Source organism: Trichosurus vulpecula, chromosome 3, assembly GCF_011100635.1.
Source record: "Trichosurus vulpecula isolate mTriVul1 chromosome 3, mTriVul1.pri, whole genome shotgun sequence".
In the NCBI taxonomy this organism is placed as follows: domain Eukaryota; kingdom Metazoa; phylum Chordata; class Mammalia; order Diprotodontia; family Phalangeridae; genus Trichosurus; species Trichosurus vulpecula.
The window spans coordinates 284,169,029-284,191,438 of NC_050575.1; positions in this window are offsets into that span (position 1 = coordinate 284,169,029).

The window sequence follows — 22,410 nt, forward strand, 5'->3', positions numbered from 1 at the left end:
CAGTGCCCTGCACTAAACTATAATATAATTGTGGTGAAATTTAAAGCTGAGAATAACACTGTCAAAAAAAGTAATATGATTTGCTTTTTACTGGGAAGATCTATTTCCAGGTTTTGTTATGATATAGTAATTACACTTAGTAAAACCATGCATCTCATTAGTCCACACCAGGCATTTTTGGCCAGTGGGGCACTGATATTTGTTTTCCTCCAATGTATTTTGACTTTTACTAGTTTCACAATATGAAAGAGTGAGGCTTCCCCCATGCCCCATAAGTTGATCATCATAATGATTTTAAGCAGGTCCAGCCTGTTGTTGTTTAGTCATTTTTCACTGGTGTTCAAGCCTTTGTGATCCCATTTGGGATTTTCTTGGTAAAGATACTACAGTGGTTTGCCATTTCTTTTTCCATCTCATTGTATACATGAAGAAGATGAAGCAAACAGAGTTAAATGACTTGCCCAGAGCCATGCAGTTAGAAAGTGTCTGAGGGCAGATTTGAACTCAGAAAGATAAGTCTTCCTAAATCCAGGACCATCATTCTGTTCACTGAACCATGTAGCTACCCAGGGCCAAGCTTTGCTGCTTCAAATATTTCTTAGAATCATAAGATCAATTCTATCATGCAGGCTGGAGACCTTACTCAATCAGTAGTATTTTTGGTGCCCAAATGATCAATGTTGGAATTTCTACCAGGCTTTCACAGCTACTATAATGATTTCAGAGAAAATATTATCTGCATTGTACTTTACTCATTCTGGCATTCCCTCATTTTATCATCATCTTCCTCTCCCCTAACAAAAGGATGTTATTGTTTTTCTTGCCATTTATGGTTGTTATATTCCTTCCTCTCTTCTGAAGTTCCAATCTTTATTAGGAAGAAAATATCAAAATACCATGGGAGAATACAAGTTCTGCAGTTTGTTGCCCAGGATTTCTAGGTCCCTAAGCATGCTTATCAAATTACTTCTGCTACTTTCATTTGTTCTCATAAACAACCCTAGGAATAGGGACCTGCAGTTAGTGACTTTGGTAACTATTATGGATCTCAAACTGGAAATTCAATTGATATCTTAAAGTCAACATGTCCAAAATTGAACTCACTTTTTTCTCTAAACCCCCTTCCAAAAATCTCTGTTACTAAAGAGGCCATCACTCTCCTCCTAGTCATTCCAGATCAAAATCTAGGTACCATCATTAACTCTCTGTCTCAGCCTGCTAACATTCAATTTATTAGTGAGGCATGTTAACTTTGTAACTTGTCTCACATATGCCCCTTTCTTTTGAAACTGCTGGTTGGTCTTTCTACTTCAAGTCTCTCCCCATTCTAGTCCATACTCAGATGTCAAATAAATTGTCCTATAATGCAGAGCTGATCTTGTCATCACTCTATTCAATTAGCTATAATGGTTCCATATCACCTCTATGAGAAAAAAATAAAATTGATTTCTAATTAAAAGCCCTTCATAATTTGGCCCTCTCTTACCTTGAGTCTTTTTACACCTTATGCTACCTGCCATATACTCTGTGATCTAGTGACATGGACTTCCTTGCTGTTCCTTGCATAAGACATACCATGCATTCTTTTCTCCACCTCCTGGATTCTTTGGGTTCCTTCAAATCTTAGCTAAAGTCTCATTTTCTACAAGAAGCTTTTCCTGATACCCCTTATTCCTCATGGCTTACCTTTATTATTTCCATTTTGTTTTGGGCATCTCTTGTTCATATACAGTTGTTTTCATGTTTCTCCCTCATTAGACTGTGAGGTCTCTGAAATCAGGAATTTTCTTTGGTTTTCTTAATATCCTCAATCCTTATCACAATGCCTGGCACATAGACTCTTAATAAATGCTTATTGACTGCTGATGGCCTAGTATGCTCTATGTTATATCCTCAATATTTACTCAATACATTCTCAAGGAAGATAGATCTCACTTTGTAGCTTTTAAGAATAAAGAAATTCTATTGTATTCTGCCCTAATCAAGCTTCATCTTAGCAGTTTATTTCCTTATTGTCTGTGAAATTTAAAAAATACTATTTTATTTAATTACAATTGGCTTCATTTTGATATTATATATTGTATTTTGTGTACTTCAAAACATTCTGAGTTTAATTCCATAGGGTTCACCAGACTGCCAAAGCAGTCCATAATACAAAAAGGTTAAGAACTCATGTCCTAGAGCACTCTGTTAAGTTTGGGGCACCACTTTTCAAGAAGCAGGGTAATTAGGATACGAAGGTTTGTAGCAAAAGTTTGTACCATGTTGAAGGTACTGGGATGTCTATTTTGTGAACTCTAGTGTGTGTATGTGTGTGTGTGTATGTATACATACACACATATGCATGCGTGTATATAATACACAATATATAATATATATATAATACACTATGTGTATACACATAATACATGCATACATACAGGATAATGCTAAGTAATATCAGAGAAAAGGAACCAGCATTTGGAGGGAAGTGTAGCCAAAAAAGTTCTATTGCATAAGGAAAGGTTTGAAGAAGTCCCAGGAAGCAAAGAAGCTGAGCTAAAGAGGGAGAGCATTTCAGGCATGGGGGACATCTAATACAAAGTCATAGAGTGTGGGTATGCAGTGTCATGTACAAGGAACAGCAAGACAGTATGGAAGATATTAGGAGAAAGATGGATTTAAAAATGATACCATCATATTTATACCATTTTGATATTTCTTTAGTCTTTATGAAAGACAAAAACTTCTGGAAAGCTGTTAACTCTTCCATAATTTAAATGTGAATCTTTCTGAATGCATAGGCCCAGGTTAAATGCCATACAACATGTTGTACACACCTTCTATCCATTACTTATCAACTAGATGCCCTGTCTGCCCTCCACTGTTTTTCTTGACATTCTCAATCTTCATTTCTAATTCCAATTCAATTTCAAGAAAACTAGAGAATGGTAGCAACAAGAAGTGGCTTTTGAATTTGGGGTCCTTAATACCCTTATTAAATGACCTTCTTAACTCTTTGGTTACATAAGCCCTACCTGAAGGGACTTTAAAATATGTTTGGTCATGTCTCTTGAACTTTAGAAATTATTTGAGAGTTCTTCTATTGAGCATGGGTCCCCTATAAAAAAAATCCATGTAATTAAATGAATGCATAACATACAGCCCCCTTTGTTTATTGTTGCATGTATTTTAACTGGATTATTACAAATAATAATAATTATAACAATGAGAGAATGAAATAATAATTAATAGGCTAGCTGCCTCATGATTTCATCAGTATACAGAGGTCCTAGTGAGGGACTCTCTCTAACAAAATAGATTAATATATTTTCTGCAACTTACAGTCTTAAAGAGTTGCCTGGGACAAATTTTAGTATAATCCTAACATGTTAACAGAAACTGAACTGTTTTTGTAACATAAAGATACCCCATCATCAAGCAATAATAAGTTGTAGTAACATTATGTATTCTCTTAGATTTGTCAAGTGGAATATCTGAATGGAACCAATACAACATCTAAAATCCAAGATGAATTCAACAAGTTTTCCGTGGGTGACATCTACAAGTGCTTGTCCAACAATATGTCAGAATGTAGACTATAAACAAATGACTGAGGCATGGGGAATTGTGTCTGGAAAAATAAGTTTTGGGTAACAATTTTGTGTTTATTACTATGAAAAATGACATAAATGTATCATTAAGAAACCTGGACTAATTGATCCATGGAAATTATGCAAGATAATAATAGAAATTTGCAACACAACATAGAGGGCTGCAAGATTTCAGGCTCTACTGAATTCCTAACATGACATAATCCATTCATTAGAATAAATAGCATCAAAAGCTTATTGTTTTTCATGGATGAAAGAATGACAAATCCCCACCCTACCAATACAGGCCTCAAAATATGCTTGATTTCTCAGCTAATAAATGATAATGTGACCAGTAGTATCTCATTAGTACAAATATAGACTTAAAATATTCTGAGTGTTTAATAAAAACTGTATAGGGAACAAAGTATTTTCAAAGATAAAGAAATACCCCTGGATATAACATTTACCTAGTAAAAATACCACATATATATAATACATATATATTATATTATATTATACATGTATATACACACAGAGATATATATCCTCCAAGTTCCCATGGATGAAAAGTTTTAAAATATATAAACCCACTGGAAGAATAAAAGCCACATGAGAAGAAGAAGCTATACATAGCATTTTCATCATACTGTTTGCTACTAGAAATGTCTTAAGAATTTTTCAGTGGGTCTTCAGGAGATGAGCTTATATCCCAATATTTTAGTTACAAAAAAGCAGTTATTTTGTCCATTTTGTAATATTTTTCAAAATGTCACAATGATAATATCAAGATAGAGGCGTATTCCTTTGCCATTTCATTATGCATAGTATAAGAAAAATGAGATGAATAGAATTATGTTTTATACATAACAGTACATAGTATCATATAATTATCTTTTATATCCATTATTTTATTTTATCCTTATAGAGAAGATGTTGTTTTTCTCCATATAAAAGATGAAAAAACCAAGGCTCAAAAAGGTTACTTGTCCAAGGTTAATACAGCTATTATGTAAGTAGCCTTCAGATGTAATCATACATCCTCTGTCTACATTTTCATTGTGTCTTCCGTTATACCATACGGCCTCTCTTTAAACCATTTATTAATTAATAAACTAGCAAGCATTTATTAAGTACTTACTATGTATGCTTGTCATTGGGATTACAAATACAATTGATGAAAGAAAACTTACTCACTAGAAGATTACAAAGGCTCACATGGACTATTTTCTCATAAACTCAAGGTTAAATTCTTTTATCAAATATAAGCCCACAAGCCCAATAGAAGAAATCTGTATTCCTATGTGTGGTATCACATATTTGTCTTCTATTTCAGTGAATCTTTTCTAGATAACAGGATGTGGCTACTTTTATATTTGGCATTTTTATTAAATTTAATGCAATCTAGGCACTTTCACACAAAGGCCAAATCCAAATAGATATTGGCTGATGAGTCCCCTAAAAACTTGGAGCCTTTGTGTTCAGTCAAAGGGCTTAGCTTTGGTCTTACTTTGCTGAGCACCAAATCTGAACAAGACTGTATCCACAGAAATCATCACACATGACAACGGCATAAACTTGAATCCTCTCCATAACATCTAAGAAAAACAATCATTCAGCCAATAGTTGAAGAAATCCAGTATGTGAAGCCCACCTGTATTTCAGACAGCCCTTTCTACTTTACAATCTTTTTAAAGGTTAATAAATTTCCTTCTTGAAAGCAGACAGCATGAAAGGACTCAGACTATAGAATCTTATTTTGGTGACAAAGAAGACCAAAACATACAACCAGAAGAAGTCAACAAAGTCAAAAAGCCTACATCAAAAGCCTCCAAGAAAAACAGGAACTAATCTTAGGCCATGCAAGAGCTCAAAAAGGATTTGGAAAAGCAAGTTAGAGAAGTAGAGGAAAAATTGGGAAGAGAAATGAGAATGATGCAAGAAAATAATGAAAAATGAGTCAACAGTTTCCTAAAGAAGACCCCCCAAAAATACTGAAGAAAATAACACCTTAGTAGACTAACCGAAATGGCAAAAGAGGTCCAAAAAAGTCAATGAAGAGAAGAGTACCTTAAAAGGCAGAATTAGCCAAATGGAAAAAGAAGTCCAAAATATCACTGAAGAAAATAATGCCTTAAAAATTAGAATGGAGCAAGTGGAAGCTAGTAAATTTATGAGAAATCAAGAAATTATAAAACAGAATCACAAGAAAGAAAAAATGGAAGACAATGTGAAATATCTAACTGGAAAAACCACTGACCTGGAGAATAGATCCAGGAGAGATAACTTAATAATTATTAGGCTACCTGAAAGCCATGATCAAAAGAAGAGCCTAGACATCATCTTTCAAGAAATTATCAAGAAAATGCCTCTGATATTCTAGAACCAGAGAGTAAAACGGAAATTGAAAGAATCCACCAATCACCTCTTGAAAAATATCCCAAAAGGAAAATTCTTAGGAATATTGTGGCCAAATTCTGGAGCTCCCAGGTCAAGGAGAAAACATTGCAAGCAGCCAAAAAGAAACAATTCAAGTACTGTGAAATCACAATTGGGATGACACAAGATCTAGTAGCTTCTACACTGTGGGATCAAAGGGCTTGGAATATGATATTCTGGAGATCAAGGGAGCTGGGATTAAAACCAAGAATCACCTACTCAGCAAAACTAAGTATAATACTTTGGGGCAAAATGTGGATTTTCAATGAGAAAACTTTCAAGCATTCTTGATGAAAACACCAGAGCCGAATGGAAAATTTGACATTCAAATACATGAATCAAGAGAAGCATGAGAAGGTAAACAGAAAAGAGAAATCATAAGGGACTTACTAAAGTTGATCTGTTTACATTCCTACATGGAAAGATGATATTTGTAACTCATGAGAACTTTCTCAGTATTAGGGTAGTTGAAGGGAATATTCATGTATCTCTGTCTATCTATATACCTATATCTATATTTATATCTATATCTCTATACATATATGTATATACACAAAGGGAACAGGGTGAGTTGAATATGAAGTGATGATATCTAAAAACATAAAATTAAGAGGTAAGAGAAGAATACATTGGGAGAAGAAGAAAGGGAGAGATAGAGTGGTGTAAATTATCTCACATAAAAGTGGCAAGAAAAAGCTGTTTTAATGGAAGTTTAAAAGGGTTATGTGAAAGGTAATGAGTGAACCTTACTCTCATCAAATTTGGCTTAAGGAGGGAATAACATACGCACTCATGTATCTTAACCTACAGGAAAGTAGAGGGGGAAGGGAATAAGATGGGGGCATGATAGAAGGGAGAACAGATTGGGGGAGGGGGGTAGTCAGAAGCAAAACTTTTGAAAAGGGATAGGGTCAAAGGAGAAAACTGAATAAAGGGAAACAGAATAGGATGGAGGGAAAAATAGTCTTTCACAACATGACTATTATGGAAGTGTTTTGCATAATGATGCATGTATAACCTATATTGAATTGCTTGCCTTCTCAAGGAGGGTGGGTGGGAAAGGAAGAAGGGAGAGAATTTGGAACTCAAAGTTCTAAAAACAAGTGTTTAAAAATTGTTTTACATGCAACTGGGAAATGAGACACAGGCAATGGGTTATAGAAATCTATCTGGCCCTACAAGAAAGTAAGGTGGAAAGGGATAAGGGGGGTGGGGGGGCAGTGGAGTGATAGAAAGGAGGGCAGACTCGGGAAAGGCAAAATCAAAATACATGCTATCTTGGGGTGGGGGAGGATAGAGATGGGGAGAAAATTTGTAACTCAAAATCTTGTGGAAATGAATGTTGAAAAATAAAATAAATTTTGAAAAAAGTTTCCTCATTGAAACTTCACCTTTTATTTCCCTGATTTTCTCCAATGTATTTAAGTAGAAAAAGCATAATCTCTCTTTTACATAACATTCCTTGACATATTTCAAAATAACTATCATATCTCATTTCCCAGCACCCCCATCCCTGCCCAATCCCAACTATCACCAAAATATTTTCATCTCCCAGCTAAATAACTCCTATTCCTTCAACCAATCATCATAGCATGATTGTCACTGCTGGTCACTGTGCTCTGGATTTTATTCTTTGTCAATATCTTCCTAAAAGAGAGTATAGAGAACTGAACACAATGATCCATATAAGGTCTGATCAAGGTAAAGTACACTGGTCTTATCAACTTCCTTTTCCCATATACTACGTCTCAAAAAATTTGGCCTATGATCACATCCCACAGTTGAGTCATTTTGAATGAATCCTTTGGAGTCACCTCCAAAAATCTAATCAGATCATAGTATACCCTATGAAATTAGTGCAACCCAGTCTCTCTGAATCAATGCTATAGTGATGCAAAAAAGATGAGGAAATAGGCATGAAAAATGATGCTTATTAACATTATGTAAAATGAATTCTTGGAACTAAATTCGATCGATCATGATTACTTGGTTGTTATTTTTCTTAGAGTAATTAAAGTAAATACATATGTTTTCATCACAGAATCCTATAAGTTAAAGTTGGAAGGTACCTCAGGTCACATAGTTTGAAAGAAACTTTAAAAGGATCACTATATAGAGTGCCTGATAAATATACATATATGTGTATATAAACACATACATATATACATATATATGTATGTGTATATATATATATATATATGTGTGTGTGTGTATATATATATATATATATATATATATATATATATATATATATATATATATGTTTATAGATTTCCAAAGAGGAGGAAACTAGGACCTCCTAAGTTAGTCCATTCCATATATTTGGATAGGTCTAATTTTTTGTAAGTTTGTTTTTTTCCCCTTGACATTAAGATTAAATATGACTCATTTCATCTTCTACCTCATTCATTAACCATAAGGAGAATCTATGAAGGATGGTGAGAAGTTAACAGAATGTGATTTATGTGTCCTCTTTCTTAATTAAGGAATGTAATTTAATAACTAGGAAAATAATGTTAGCTCAGTTTCACAGAACTACCTCAAAATGGATGCCTCCCTTAGAAGATTCATTGCCTGTGAGTTGTGGTTTTGTTTTCTTTTGTTTTAGTTTTGTCAAATGTTAGCATTTATTTCTTGACAAACTCCTAGAAGATTAACTTCCCAGAAACTAGTCCATACATCCAAAACAGGTATTGATTTTCCATATTTAAAAACCACCCTGTTCCACATCTCACCTCATTTCAATTTCAGATGTTACATGAGTCAATTCCCAATGGACTTTGCATAGGAAACAGCAGCGGTTGATTACCAGTTTTTTTAGACATTTCTTTAATCCATCCATACTCCCTCAGTAAAATGCGAAATTACTGTATGAACTCATCATGGGCTATGTTTTTACTACAGTAAATAGCTGAATGATGGCTGTAGTGTAAATGTAGACTTAGAGGTTAATATCAGTGGAAATCTGAAATATGAACCTGTTATATGGGCATCTGTTACATAGGCATCTCAGATACATTATTCATCATTAGACTTTGAAGGTTTAATTTGTTCTTTCAGTGGTGTGAAGGAAGCTTCAGGCTTAAAGTGTATCCATTTAAAGAAACTGCACCATATAAGCAATGGATGAATGAGCTGAAGATGCTTAGCTTAGAGAAAAGAAAACTTAGTGAAAGCAGAAACACTTCAAATATTCAAAAGGTTCAATGTGGAAGGAAGATTAGATTTATTCTTGTCAGTCCCTGAGAAATAGAAGCAATGGTGGAAGATTACATGGAACTGTATCTCCATCATTATAATGAATTAACTCTAATGATTGAAATTGTCCAAAAAGTAAATGGGTTATTTCATTTGGTAATGAGTTCTCCATTCCTTCAGGTATTCAAGAAGACACAGAAGGACAACTTTTCAAAGATAGTAGAGAGTGAATCATGCTTCAAGGAGGGGTGACTTATATTGCCTCCAAAGACTTTTTTCAATGCTAGGTATTTATAAACCTATAATCCATTTTTTCTTGAAAGATTCCAACCTTACTTTGTACTTTTGTGACATTTCAGCTCACTGCTTTGCTTTAGCATTAGAAGCATTCTCAAAGAATACAAAACTAAAAACATTTCATGAGGCTTATGTAGACTGTTAATTTTCCCAAGAATATTCTTGTAAAGTTAAAATGTAGAAATTAATGATATGAAGGCAACCACTGGACCAGAAAACCAAGATGTTGCATGATTATTTATCTGATTAGTTTTTGTTTATTGTTGGAAAAATGATACATTAATGTACTATTGGTGGAGTTGTGAATTGACTCAACCATTCAGTAGAGGAATTTGGAGCTATGCATAAAGGGCTATAAAACATGCATACCATTTGACATAGCCACACCATTACTAAATCTCATCCCCAAAGAGATAAAAAACAAAAAGGAAAAGGACCTAAATACACATAAAAATAATTACAGCAGCTCTTTCCTGGTGGCAAAGAATTGGAAATTGAGGAGATGCCCATCAATTGGGGAATGGTGGAACAAACTGTGGTATGTGATTATGATAGAATACTATTGTGCTATAAGAACTGATGTGTAAGATGCTCTCAGAAAAACATGGAAAGAATTACATGAGTTGATGCCAAGTGAAATGTACTATGTACAAAGAAACAGCAATACTGTAAGATGATCAGCTGTGAATTACTTAGCTATACCCAGCAATTCAATGATCCAAGACAACTCTGAAGGATTTATGGTGAAAAATGTTATCCATCCCCAGTGAAGTGATGATGTCTGAATACAGATCGTAGCATATATTTTTTACTTTATTTTTCTTGAGAAGTTTTTCTTTGGTCTATGTTTTCTTTTATAACATGACTAATAGGGAAATGTTTTGAGTGACAACCCACGCATAACCTGTAATATATTTCTTGCTTTCTCAATGGGGGTGGGGTGGAGAGGTAACAAGAGAGGTAATTTGAAAATCAAAGTTTTAAAAACAAATGTTACAAATTGTTTTTACATGTCATTTGGGGAAAATGAAATACTAATTTTTAAAGGGTACAATCAGGTCTGTATTTAACTTCTCTTCTACCCACTGAATACCAATCTTAATCCAACTTAAAGAAATGAAGACAGAAATAACTGGCCACTAGTGCTACGTTCTGTTCAGATATAGCCCAAGCATCATAGTGCCTATAGCTATTATGGATCTATGATTTTATACTGAGATAAAGAAGAGTAGTTGGTGGCTTTTATAATAGCACCAACTCGGGGTATGTAAACCTTGAGGTATTCCAAATTAAGAATGGAACAGATGAAGCTATATCCAGAGGTTAGTAGACTTCTTTTGGAATCAGGATCTAACTGGTATTTATCAGCCACAATCTACATATCTTTAACTACAACTCCTTGTTTCTCCTCTGCTGAAAGGAGATAGGTCTACATCATAATGAATCCAACATAGTAGTAATAATAACTTGTACTTTTATATAATTTTTATACTTTCAAAGCATTTTCCCATCAATCATCACATTAGACCCTGAGAACAACTTTATGAGAAAGGAGAGTAAAAATATTATTGTCATTCCCATTTTTCAAATGAGGAAACAGATAAAGAGTGGCTAACTAGGGCTAGAAAAAAGGCTAGAACCCAAGTCTCTTGACTTTTGTTTCTATAATTTCCACTAAACCACATACCAATAAATGGCATTACTGTACCTCTAAAAACCTTCCAACCAACAAAAGATTTTTAGGAATACTTTGGCCAGAGTGAACAAACACTGAAAAGATTTTTCATTGCTAAGAAATGAAATTGAACCCAGTATCATTATGTTACATTTGATCTTTCTAGAAAGTTCAAACAATTTATTCATGTAGATAAGTCAAATACTGATCACACACATATAACATACATTCATACACACATACATACGTATATATGTGGGTGTATATTTGTGGGTGGGTGGCCGTGTGTCTGCATATGTATATATGTATGTGTACATATCTATACATACACATACATAAAAATATACATATGTGTGTATATGCATATGCATATATACATACACATACACATACATATACGTATATATACATATATATATACATATACATACACATATCCTTATAGTGCCTGGGTTTAGATAAACTACTTAAACCAAATTTTCTTGATGATTAAAAATAAAATAATTATCTTTTTTAAAATGTCAATACATTATTCCTCTCTTTCCATATAAAAGAAACAATCAAACAAGATGCTCCTAGAATAAGAATATAAATTAAAGATGATTTAATCTATTTTTGATAATGCTTTTGTTACCTTTTAAGATGCCATTTCATTTTATGAGCTTAATAAACTGCTTTGCCTAGTTGATCATGATAGAATAATTTTGCTTTAGAATAACATGGAACATTTGAGTAGTCATTCATTAAAAATTATCTAGGTGATTTCTTTATGATTATCATGCCTTTTAAGCAGAATCATAATTAGTGCTTTGTTTCCTAATCAAGCATATTCTTTCATAAATTTCTGAAGCAGATTTTCTATTTTAAAATAATAATTCAATTTTCATTAGAAGCAGGACTTATCCATGTATCTTTGGGCCATATTGTGGAAACAACTTTTTGGTGTTTTGGATAGAGATTTGAGCAATATTTCCTTTCACTTCCCATTCTTTATTTTATTCTTGAAAGACTTACATCAAAACATATTTTCAGATCTGTAAGTGATTCTTGTGGTTGGGCTGAAACAGGAATTCCCTCTACGGAATAACTAATAAGTCAGCAGTCTTTGCTTATAGACCTAAAGTGGAGGAAGCCATTAACTCTCATAGACAGTTCTACTTTTCATACATGAAAAAAAAAACAACTTTTCTGTAGTTTTTAGCCATAGCTCCTAATTCTATCATCTGCAACAAAGAAGAATAAAGTTAGTATTTTTCCCAAATGACCATTTTTCAAATGCTTGCAGAAAGATAGCATGCTCCTTTCTGTTCTCTGCATTCTAAATATCTGTAGTCTAACAATACATCCTCATATAACATGATCACAACTGCTATCTTCTCTACATTGTCTAGCTTATACATATTCTTCCTAAATGTGATTCTCAGAACTGACAATATATCAGTCATGTTCTGACTAGAACAGAAGATGTCCATATTATTTATCTCTTATATTTAATATTATGGTTCTCACTTCATCCTAAGTTTCCATTAGCTTTGGTGGCTGCCATATCACACTGTCAGATCATACTAACTACCCTAATACCTACTTATTATTTCAGACAATGATCAATTTAATAAGCCTCACCCATTTATTCTTGTGAAATAGATTTCTCAACAATATAGAAAGCTTTATAATTACCCATATTTAATTTTTATCTAATCTTCACAATTGGAATATATCAGGGGGAAAAATAGCATAAAAACATGAAAGTGAGGGTAGAGGTGACAGATATCTCACAAACGTCAGTTTAATGTGAAGCAAGCAAAGGAAGATGGAGCACACATACAGTTGGGTGTGAAATATATTGTTTGTCCTTCACTTTTGAAGAAGACCAATGGGTGTCCTCATGGGGTGATGTCTTGATTTGTACATGAATTGGGTTTAAGTAAGGCAGAGTTGCACAAAGTCATCATCCTCACTCTGTCTTCTAGAACCACTGAAGTCCAGTGGCAAGACAAAAGTCAAGATGACTGGTGATAGCCTGGGATGTAGTAAATCACCTTTGTTTCTTCAATATATGACAAGCTCTAAGCCTTCTACAGCACCTGATTCCACCACCTTCATGGTCACCTGAAGATGCTTGGAGAATGGCAGAGTAGGTAAGAAAATTTCAGGCTCTCCAGATTTACCCCACAAACAAGACAAAATAGTACCCCTGGGTGAACGTAGAGTGGTAGAAATAAACAAGAGTTGGGGCAGAAGAGCAGTCCTCCTGGGACAACTGGGAGAAGATCCAAAGAAAGATCCCTGGCCAAGGTTTGGTTCCTGTGAAGAATAAATACCTCCAGGTTAGTTTCTCTGAAACAGCAAGTGGTGAGCCCTGCAGCTAACTGGGTTGGGAGATAACCTCATCGCTAACCACAGGAACTTTCACTTCAGGGACAGAGCTTGGATTCCATGTCTGAGCCAGGGAAGATTAAGAGAACTTCTGCTAGTAAGGAATGACAGACCTATCTGTACTGAGAAGATATGGCCCTTGGCAAGAAGTAACCAGACTAGGCCTGGTGAGTGCAGAAGCAGTGAGACAGAGACATTGCTGGTTGTGGGTGCTTACAGTAGAGTGTAGGTTTTGGTTTTGCTTCCAAGCTAGAGGGGAGAACTGAAGGAGAATCTGAGGGGAGAGGCACTGTCCCCCAAACCCTAGGACTGGAGAAGATTACAAAAAGTAAACTGATATATTTTTTAAATGAGCAAAGGAGAAAGAATCCAATCATAGAAAGTTACTATGGAAATAGAGAAGACCAGAGTTCATCTTCAGAGAAGGATACTGAAACAAAAAAAGCTTCTCCAACCTCAATGGGTAATGTCAAATGGTCACCTTCCCAAAAAGAATTCATAGCTGAACTTAAAAAAAAGATTTTAAAAGTCTAATGAGGAGAACAATCCCACAAAAATAAGAAAATCGTGGAAAGAAAGTCAACCAATTAGAAAAAGAAGTTCAGAATCTTAAGAAAGAAAATTTTCATTGAAAATTAGAATTGGGCAAGGGGAAGCCAGTGAAGTTATACTATCAAGAAACAATAAGAAGATGGTGGCTGGAAAACAGGGACTCACTTAAGTTCTTCCCCAAATATCTCCAAACATCTGTAAAAAATGGCTCTGAACAAATTCTAGAGCTACAGAACCCACTAAATAACAGAGGAAAGCAGGTCCCCAGCTCATGACTGCCTGGATGGCTTCTGGGAAGGCTCTACCACACCTTACTGGGAACAAAGTGCAACCCAACAAGGACCACACCAGGAAGGACCAGGCTGGGAATAGATTGGGCAGAGCAGGCCTTAGGGCCATGAATCACTGAGCTGTAGCACTTACAGTTTTCAACTCACAAACGCCAAAGATAACTTAGAAAAAGTTTCTTAGAAAAAAAAAAGAAAGAAAGAAAGAAAGGAAGGAAAGAAGGAAGGAAGTGAGGGAGGGATGGAGGGAGGGAGGTAGAGAAAAAGGAAAGAGAGAAAGAAAGAGAGAGACAAAGAACGAAAGAAAGAAAGAAAGAAAGAAAGAAAGAAAGAAGGGAGGGGGGAAGGAGGGGGAGAGAGAGAGAGAAAGGAAGAAAGAAAGAAAGAAAGAAAGAAAGAAAGAAAGAAAGAAAGAAAGAAAGAAAGAAAGAAAGAAAGGAAGGAAGGAAGGAAGGAAGGAAGGAAGGAAGGAAGGAAGAAAGAAAGAAAGAAAGAAAGAAAGAAAGAAAGAAAGAAAGAAAGAAAGAAAGAAGGAAGGAGGACAGAGGGAAAGAAAGAAAGAAAGAGAGAGAGAGAGAGAGAGAGAGAGAGAGAGAGAGAGAGAGAGAGAGAAAGAGAAAGAAAGAAAGCAAAAATTAGTGACAAGGGTCTGGAGGAAGGGAAAGGAAGAGGGACTGGGGAGCAGAAATAGTTGACTAAGGTAGAACATGCTTTCTCATTACCTTTTTTACCTATGTAAAGAAAGAGGTAATGGAGAAAAGAAGAGAAAGGGAGAGACAGTGACAGAAACAGAGAGACAGAGAGACAGAGAAAGAGAGGCAGAGACAGAGAGACAGAGAAAGGAATATTAGAATAGAATGAAGAAAAATTAATAATAATTTTCATGAACATAAATGGGATGAACTCACCTTTGGAACAAAAGAACAACAGATTATAAGAAGCACAATTAAATAAAAAATATTCAAAATAGTTATGATTAATGGCCAGAATATATTTTATCATGCATCAGAGAACCTCAAAAAATAGGAGTAACAATTATACTCTCAAAGTATTTGTGAAATAGGCATGATTAATATTGATAAACAGGGAAGCTACATTATGCTTAAAGACATAATAGACAACTTAAAATATGTGTTTGTGTATACCAAATGATATTGTATCTATGTACTTAAAGGAAAAGCTACTGTATTTCCCCATCTATAAGATGCACGCTTTTTCGAAAAATTTGGGGTCTAAAAACTGGGTGAGTCTTACACAATGGTTGTAGTTTTTTTTTTTACTTGCATTTCCTGCTTTTTCACACTTGTTGTCTTTGCGCTCATTGTTTTGCATTTGTTACCAGTGTATTAGGTTATGTTTTGCCACACTCTGCCTAAGAATGGCTCAGAAAAGATTTTCATACAGTACTGAATTCAAGTTAAACGTGATCCAGTTTGCAAGAGTGAATGGAAATCATGCTGCTGAATATAAGTTTGGTCCTCCTCCAACTGAGAAAATGATCCGAGACTGGCTATGGGAAGAAGAAACCCTACTGAAAATGCCATGGCAGAAGAAGGCCATGAGAGGCAAGTCAGCAAAATGGCCTGATTTAGAGAGGGAATTGAAGATATGGATTAAAGAGCAAAGGGCAGTTGGAATTCCTGTGTCCACAAAGATGGTTCAGCATGAGGTAAATAGAATTGCTGATGAAAAAGAAGTTGCTGATTTCAAAGGAGGACAAAATTGGTGCTTCAGGTTCATGAAATGGAATGGACTAAGCAAGCACGCATGCACCAGACTTGCTCAAAAGATGCCCGAAAGCTATGAGCAGATGAATAAAACTTGAGTTCAATAACTTTATGTAATACTTTTTTTTTCAAATTTCAGGCCCCAAAATTAAGGTGCATCTTATACATGGAGAAATACAGTAAATGTTTTAGAAGGAAAAAAATATAAAATTAAACTAAAATAGTTGGGGATCTCAGTGTGGCTTTCAGACTTAGAAACATCTAATAAAAAGATTAACAAGAAAAAGGACTTGAATGGATTTTATATAAGCTACTTATAAAAGACTCTTAAAAATTATGGAATCAAAATAAAATTACGTATTTTATGTGTTTGGCAGATTTGCAACAGTTTGTTATGCATTTCAATATAAAAACCTCATAAGTAAATGCAGAAAAGCAGTGATTTTAAACATTTCTATTACTGACCACAGTACAATGAGATATATGTTCAATAAGTTACCTTTGAAAAAAGAATTCAAATTTAATTAGAGGCTAAATAACTTAATTTTAAAGAACGTTAAAGAATTTCCGAGTGAAAGAACTAAAAACAGAAATAATGGAAATCTCATCAAAGAAACTGACAGCAATAAAACAACATAGCAAAATTTTTGGATGGAGCCAATAAGCACCAAAGGGAAATTTATCTTTTGAACAGTTTCATCAAAAAGAGAAAATAATAGATTAATTATTCAGTCAAATAACTAAAAAACCCTAGAAAAACAACAAAATGAAGACTGAACTAAACACTAACATAAAATATGGAAAATCAAAGAAAAGTTTAACAAAATTAAAAGAAAAAATGAAACATTTAATTGATTGAGACAGAATCTATTTTCTTTAAAAATAAACTATTAGCTAGTCTGTTTTTATAAAGAATATGGAAAATTGTACATTTTAAAAATGAAATAAAGGAATATATTAGAAACTAATTTGTCAAATATATACTGAAAAAACTGACCAAATGAATGAATGTTTATAAAAATTAAAAATAGTCAACAGAGAAAAAGAAATGGAAAACTTTAACCCAATCTCAGAAAATGAAATTGAATAAGTTATAAATGAAATCCCAAGAAAAATTCCATGACCAAATTTATTTACAGGTAAATTCTGCTAAATACTTAAAGAAGAATTACTTTCAAAATTATATAAACTATTTGCAAAGTCAGGAAGAGAAGTGATCCTACCAAATTACCAGAGAGAGAAACCTAACCTAAACCAGAGAGAGAAAAATCAAATACAAATATTGATCAATGCTCCTAATGAATGAATAATGATGGTAACACTTCAAACAAAATATTAGCAAAGAGTCTACAATGATATATCACAAAATATACATCATGAGCAGGTAAGATTAATTCCAAGAATTCCAAGTTGACTCAATGTTAGGAACATCATTAAAAGAAATTACCCTGCTTGTACCAATAACAACGACAAACTATCAAAGCTTTTAACCTAGACCAGAGTGTCAATCTGAGCTGTTTTGTACAGGTTACGTTAGGTACAAGTTGACTGGAGGAGGCAGGAGCATCCTGGTGAGTGAATATGTGGCCAGTATCATCTGTGCTACCCAGAGATACCTAGTCTGATGATCTTTAAAACTGGCTTGAAGAGAACTACCTAAATTAAGACAACAGTTTCTCAGAGTCCTTTTTATATGTCCATTAGTTGAAATAGCTTAAAATGCTCTCCCAATTCAAGAACAGAAGCAAATTTCCCCATGTGCAGTTGATATATATATATATTTATACCTGCTAGTGATAACAATGGCTACTGCATCTAAATACCAACTGTTATTACCAAAATGAAACTAATGATTTTCCCAGAATGCATAAAAGAAATATTAATTAAAATATGGTGTTTATGTGAATGAATTACTAAAAGACTAGTATGCATCCGGTATATTAATAATCAATGCTAGCCCCTAAAATTAAAAAAATGGAGAAAAATCCAGAAGGCTTATGATTACTTTTTGTTTTTAATGAAAAAGCAACATTTTGCCCATTCATTTAACCACTTTTTTTAGCAACACAATTATTTTGAAATGACTTTCCCACCTTTTTACTTCAAAAATGTTATCATGGGAACTATAAGCAAATTCGATTTTAAGTGAAGAAAACAAGGTTATTCATCACAGGAATCTATTAAAGAAAAGAGGGTAATAAGTAAGAACAAAATTCTTCGGACTCTTCCCAAGGGACATTTTGCCTACATAATGATAGCACAAATGATAGACAAGTGGTAATTTTACTTAGTCAGTCATTTTGTATGCAACTGACTTGCTTGTTCTTAAGGTAACTGATGAGATTTTCTTACTGTGGTATAACAGGAAGATCACTGGAGTTAGTATTTAATCTGGTTTGAGTCTTTGACTTTGTTGCATACTAGCCATGTTACTATTATGTTATCTCTAGACTTCTGTTTGATAATATGTGAAAAGGAAGATGATAGCCACATTATTTTTATAATAAAAAAGGTGTGTAGAAAGTACTTGCAAAGTTTAAGTGCCACATAAATGTTAAACCACTGTTATAATTATTCATTATGAAGAGAACTAGATATAGTTTTTGCATATGAAGAATAACCTAGTTATCTAGAAACAGATGTAGTATCAATGATAGGATCATAGATGTAGTGAACGAAAAGACATTAGAAGTCATCTAGTCCAAATTCCTCATTTTATAAATGAATAAATTGAATCACAGAATGGTTAAGTGACTTGCACAAAATATGCATTTCCTCCTTAACTCCACTTCATAAAATCACTAGCTTTCTTCAGTGTTCAGACCAAATATCACTTACTACTTGAAACAATTGTCAATTACCTACTGCTACTACTTTCTTCCAGAAAATGACTTCATATATATTTCATTTTTAGGACTCTACGAACTCATTGTTTCTTGCCCTGCCACCTTCTTCCCTTCCATTTGAATATAAACTATTTGAAAGCAGTGGCCGTTTTATTATTGTCTTAGTATGTCTAGGGCTTAGGACATAATAGTAAATTAATATATGCTTATTGAATTGAATAGCAAAGAGGATAGAATTTGAACCCAAGTCCATTGGACTCCACAAATTTGTTTCCACTATCCCATTTTGACTCTGTGAGGCAATACTGTGAGGAAATCGTTGAAGAATGAGAATCATAATGATTCAAAAAGGGGAAACCAAAACAGATGATAGAACATTATTTTAAAATCTGATATTTTAATATTTTCTTTGGCTGAGATCAAAAGATATTAATAAAAATATAAACATTAATGAATAAAGAGGTATTTGTGGATGCTAATGAAAATGGAACTGATTAGTTCAATGCAAAAAAAAAAAACCTCATTATGTGACTATTATTAAAGAGCACTGGGTTAATAACTGTGAGAGCCTGTATCCATAAGGGCCCTGAAATTTCAGAAGGGAGAGGAAACATATATTTCAAATAGTTTTATAATAGGAAGATAGTAAATGATGAGTGACAAATAGGTCATAGAATCAGAAAGTTCTTTAATAAGAGTTCACAGGCAAGGCCAAAACAGAGGATTTGATATTTGATCTGAAGGTAGCAGTGATCCACTGGAGTTTATTGAGAGGACTAGAGGTGTTACTTGCTAAAACTCAGGAATTGAACTGCTTTTTGAAGTATGGGCAAAATGTAGACAGACAGGGAGAAAAGGACAAGGCATTTTATGGGAGTAGTTTGAACAAAGGTGTAGGGGTTTAGGCCTATGGGACTGTGTACAAAAGAATGCTTGTGAATAATGAATCGGGTTAGGGTTGTTAATTGGATTGTAAAACAAACTTGTCCCATACAGGTTAGGTTGTAGAATTCATACTCTAAGAAAAAAAAATATGACCTGTATTTGCTGAATGAAAACCAATCTACAAAAGGAAGTCAGCAATCAAATAGCTTAAAGAGCATTAAGTGTCATCAGCTATAAGACAACCTGCTTCAAAAACATTGAGGCTGAGTAAGAAGCAGAGGGTTATTCTGCTAGTAAGAAAACTTCTGGCTTTACGGGTGTATTGGCAATCAAGATGGGCTCTTAGCACTTAATTCAACCAAGTGCCCTTGAAGAGTTTGGCCTTTATTTCCTTTATTAAATTAGGAGTCCTTGATGACCTCCTTGCCTCAAAGGAAAGCCTAGTTTACAAGGGTTTCAGTGACACGCTTGTAACATCAGAGGCTTTTAGACCATGTGGGTTTAAGTCAAATTTTTTGTGATGATTTTAGGTCATGTGGGTGAGTCACATGTGTGACTCACCCTTGACTCTGAAAAAGTTATAAAACCAGGGGTTGGTTTTCCTTTTTCAGAGCTCTGACCTACAGCAGTAGTGGCACACGTGACTCTTGGCCAGCTGTTGTTATGAGCTCCCTGGCTGAACTCAGATGCTGGTAACTATGAATTGTATTTGGTCTGTCTGTAGATGTTTGTAATTTGTTTGTATGTGCTCTGAAATTCAGGGTGCTGGCTTTTTCCCCTGAACTAAGCAAATGGTATTTGTATACTGGATTAAAGTAAGACTATCAACCCCTTAACGCTGCTTTTCTTGGTAAAACAGATCAAAAGGACCTGGGCTTGCAGTGTTCTGTGAACTGGTTGTTGTTGGTTTTTCACCCCAAAGCTGCTAGCTGGATTGTTGAAACAATGCGGCAAATGAGAAAGCAGTAGTAGAGGAAAAGAGGAATAGAGAAAAATTAGGGATTTGTTATGGCTTCTTAGATGCAAGAGGCAAGAGCTTCTAGAGATAACATGGAATAAACAAAGGTGTGCTAAAAGGGTTGATCAGCGTGGAGGAGTGTAGCAAATGATCCTTGCTGGAGCCATGCACAGGTCAGTACAAGTCTTAGAAATTTTATAAGTCTCTGATGGAGGGTGGCTGACTGAGATTGTCAATACTTTATATAAGATTAGATGTGAGTCTTGCTATTTTCATTAACTGGTAAATTAACTTGGTCATGTTGTGAGCATTGTGAACCTGGTTCCCTAAAAGGAAATACGGTGACAACCCTGAGTATGAAGGGACAGGGGTCAGATCACCTGGATGAAACCATATGTCAGAGACATGAAAGGTTCTGTGAGTGTGCAGAAATGAAATGATTTGAAGTACTCTGGTACATATAAATCCTTCTCTATTTTCTAATTGGATCTATCATAATTTAAAGGCAATTCTTAGAGGGACCTGTCAAGCTCCCACTCCCGCAAAAGTCTTTTACTATGTCCTCAAGAACAGGTGCCCTGATTTAAGGGAATCTTGCTTCTGCCCATATCAGGGCTTAAGGATGAACTAACAAGAAGCAAAAAGAGAATGTTCAAATTGAGCATTTATTGATTTTTTTTCTTACGTGGCAGGTACTCTGTGTGGGCATTTTGTTGATGTTGTTGAGTCATTTCAGTTGTCTGACTCTTTGTGACCCCATTCGGGTTTTTTGTGGTAAAGATACTGCCACTCCCTTCTCTAGCTCATTTTACAGATGAGCATACAAAAACCAAAAAATGCCCTGACCTGCAAAGAACTTGCATTTTTTTACAAGGTGGCCAATATGTATATGCATCTAGTTCTATATAAGAGATACAAAGTAGAGATACAGCATCAATAGTTGTAATACTATTACTTATTATGTAAAGAATTCGTTTTAGGGACTTTCAAGAGTCAATATTGTGGAACAAGCAGTAAGTTGCTGTAAGCCTCCCACATTGACCTTTAAAAAAACAAAAAGTAGTGCCCCAAGAAAAATCCTGGAACAGCACAGCCAGTGGAAAGGTGGGATGGAGCATTCTCTTAGCCTGGGAAACTTGGAGGATTAGCAAGAAAGGCCCATTTCACTCCGGTAAAAGGGGAGCACATTCCAGGACATGAAGAATTCCAGCAGCAAGCCCCACCGCAACAAACCAGTGGGAGAAGCTAAGCTCCAGGTGGTGAAGCAAGCAAATGCCAACACCAGGACCCCCCACATGCATTAGTATAGCCATGGTAATCAGCATACTCCAGCTCAGAGAACCACCATGTGCACCAGCTCAGCTCCAGGGAGGCAGGTGTCCTCTAGCAGCCAGACCTCCACTTGCTTCGGTGTAGCCCCAGGAAAATGCAGAAAACCCCAACTGGTGTCCACATATACCAGACACCACTACTAGAACCCCAGATCAGCACCAAGTAAGCTGACAGATGCCTTCAGCCTCCAGCTACCAGCACCTGAGGCCATAGCATACAAAGTCAGTGACAAACTCAGCATCTTTCAAGAAATTGTTAAGGAAAAC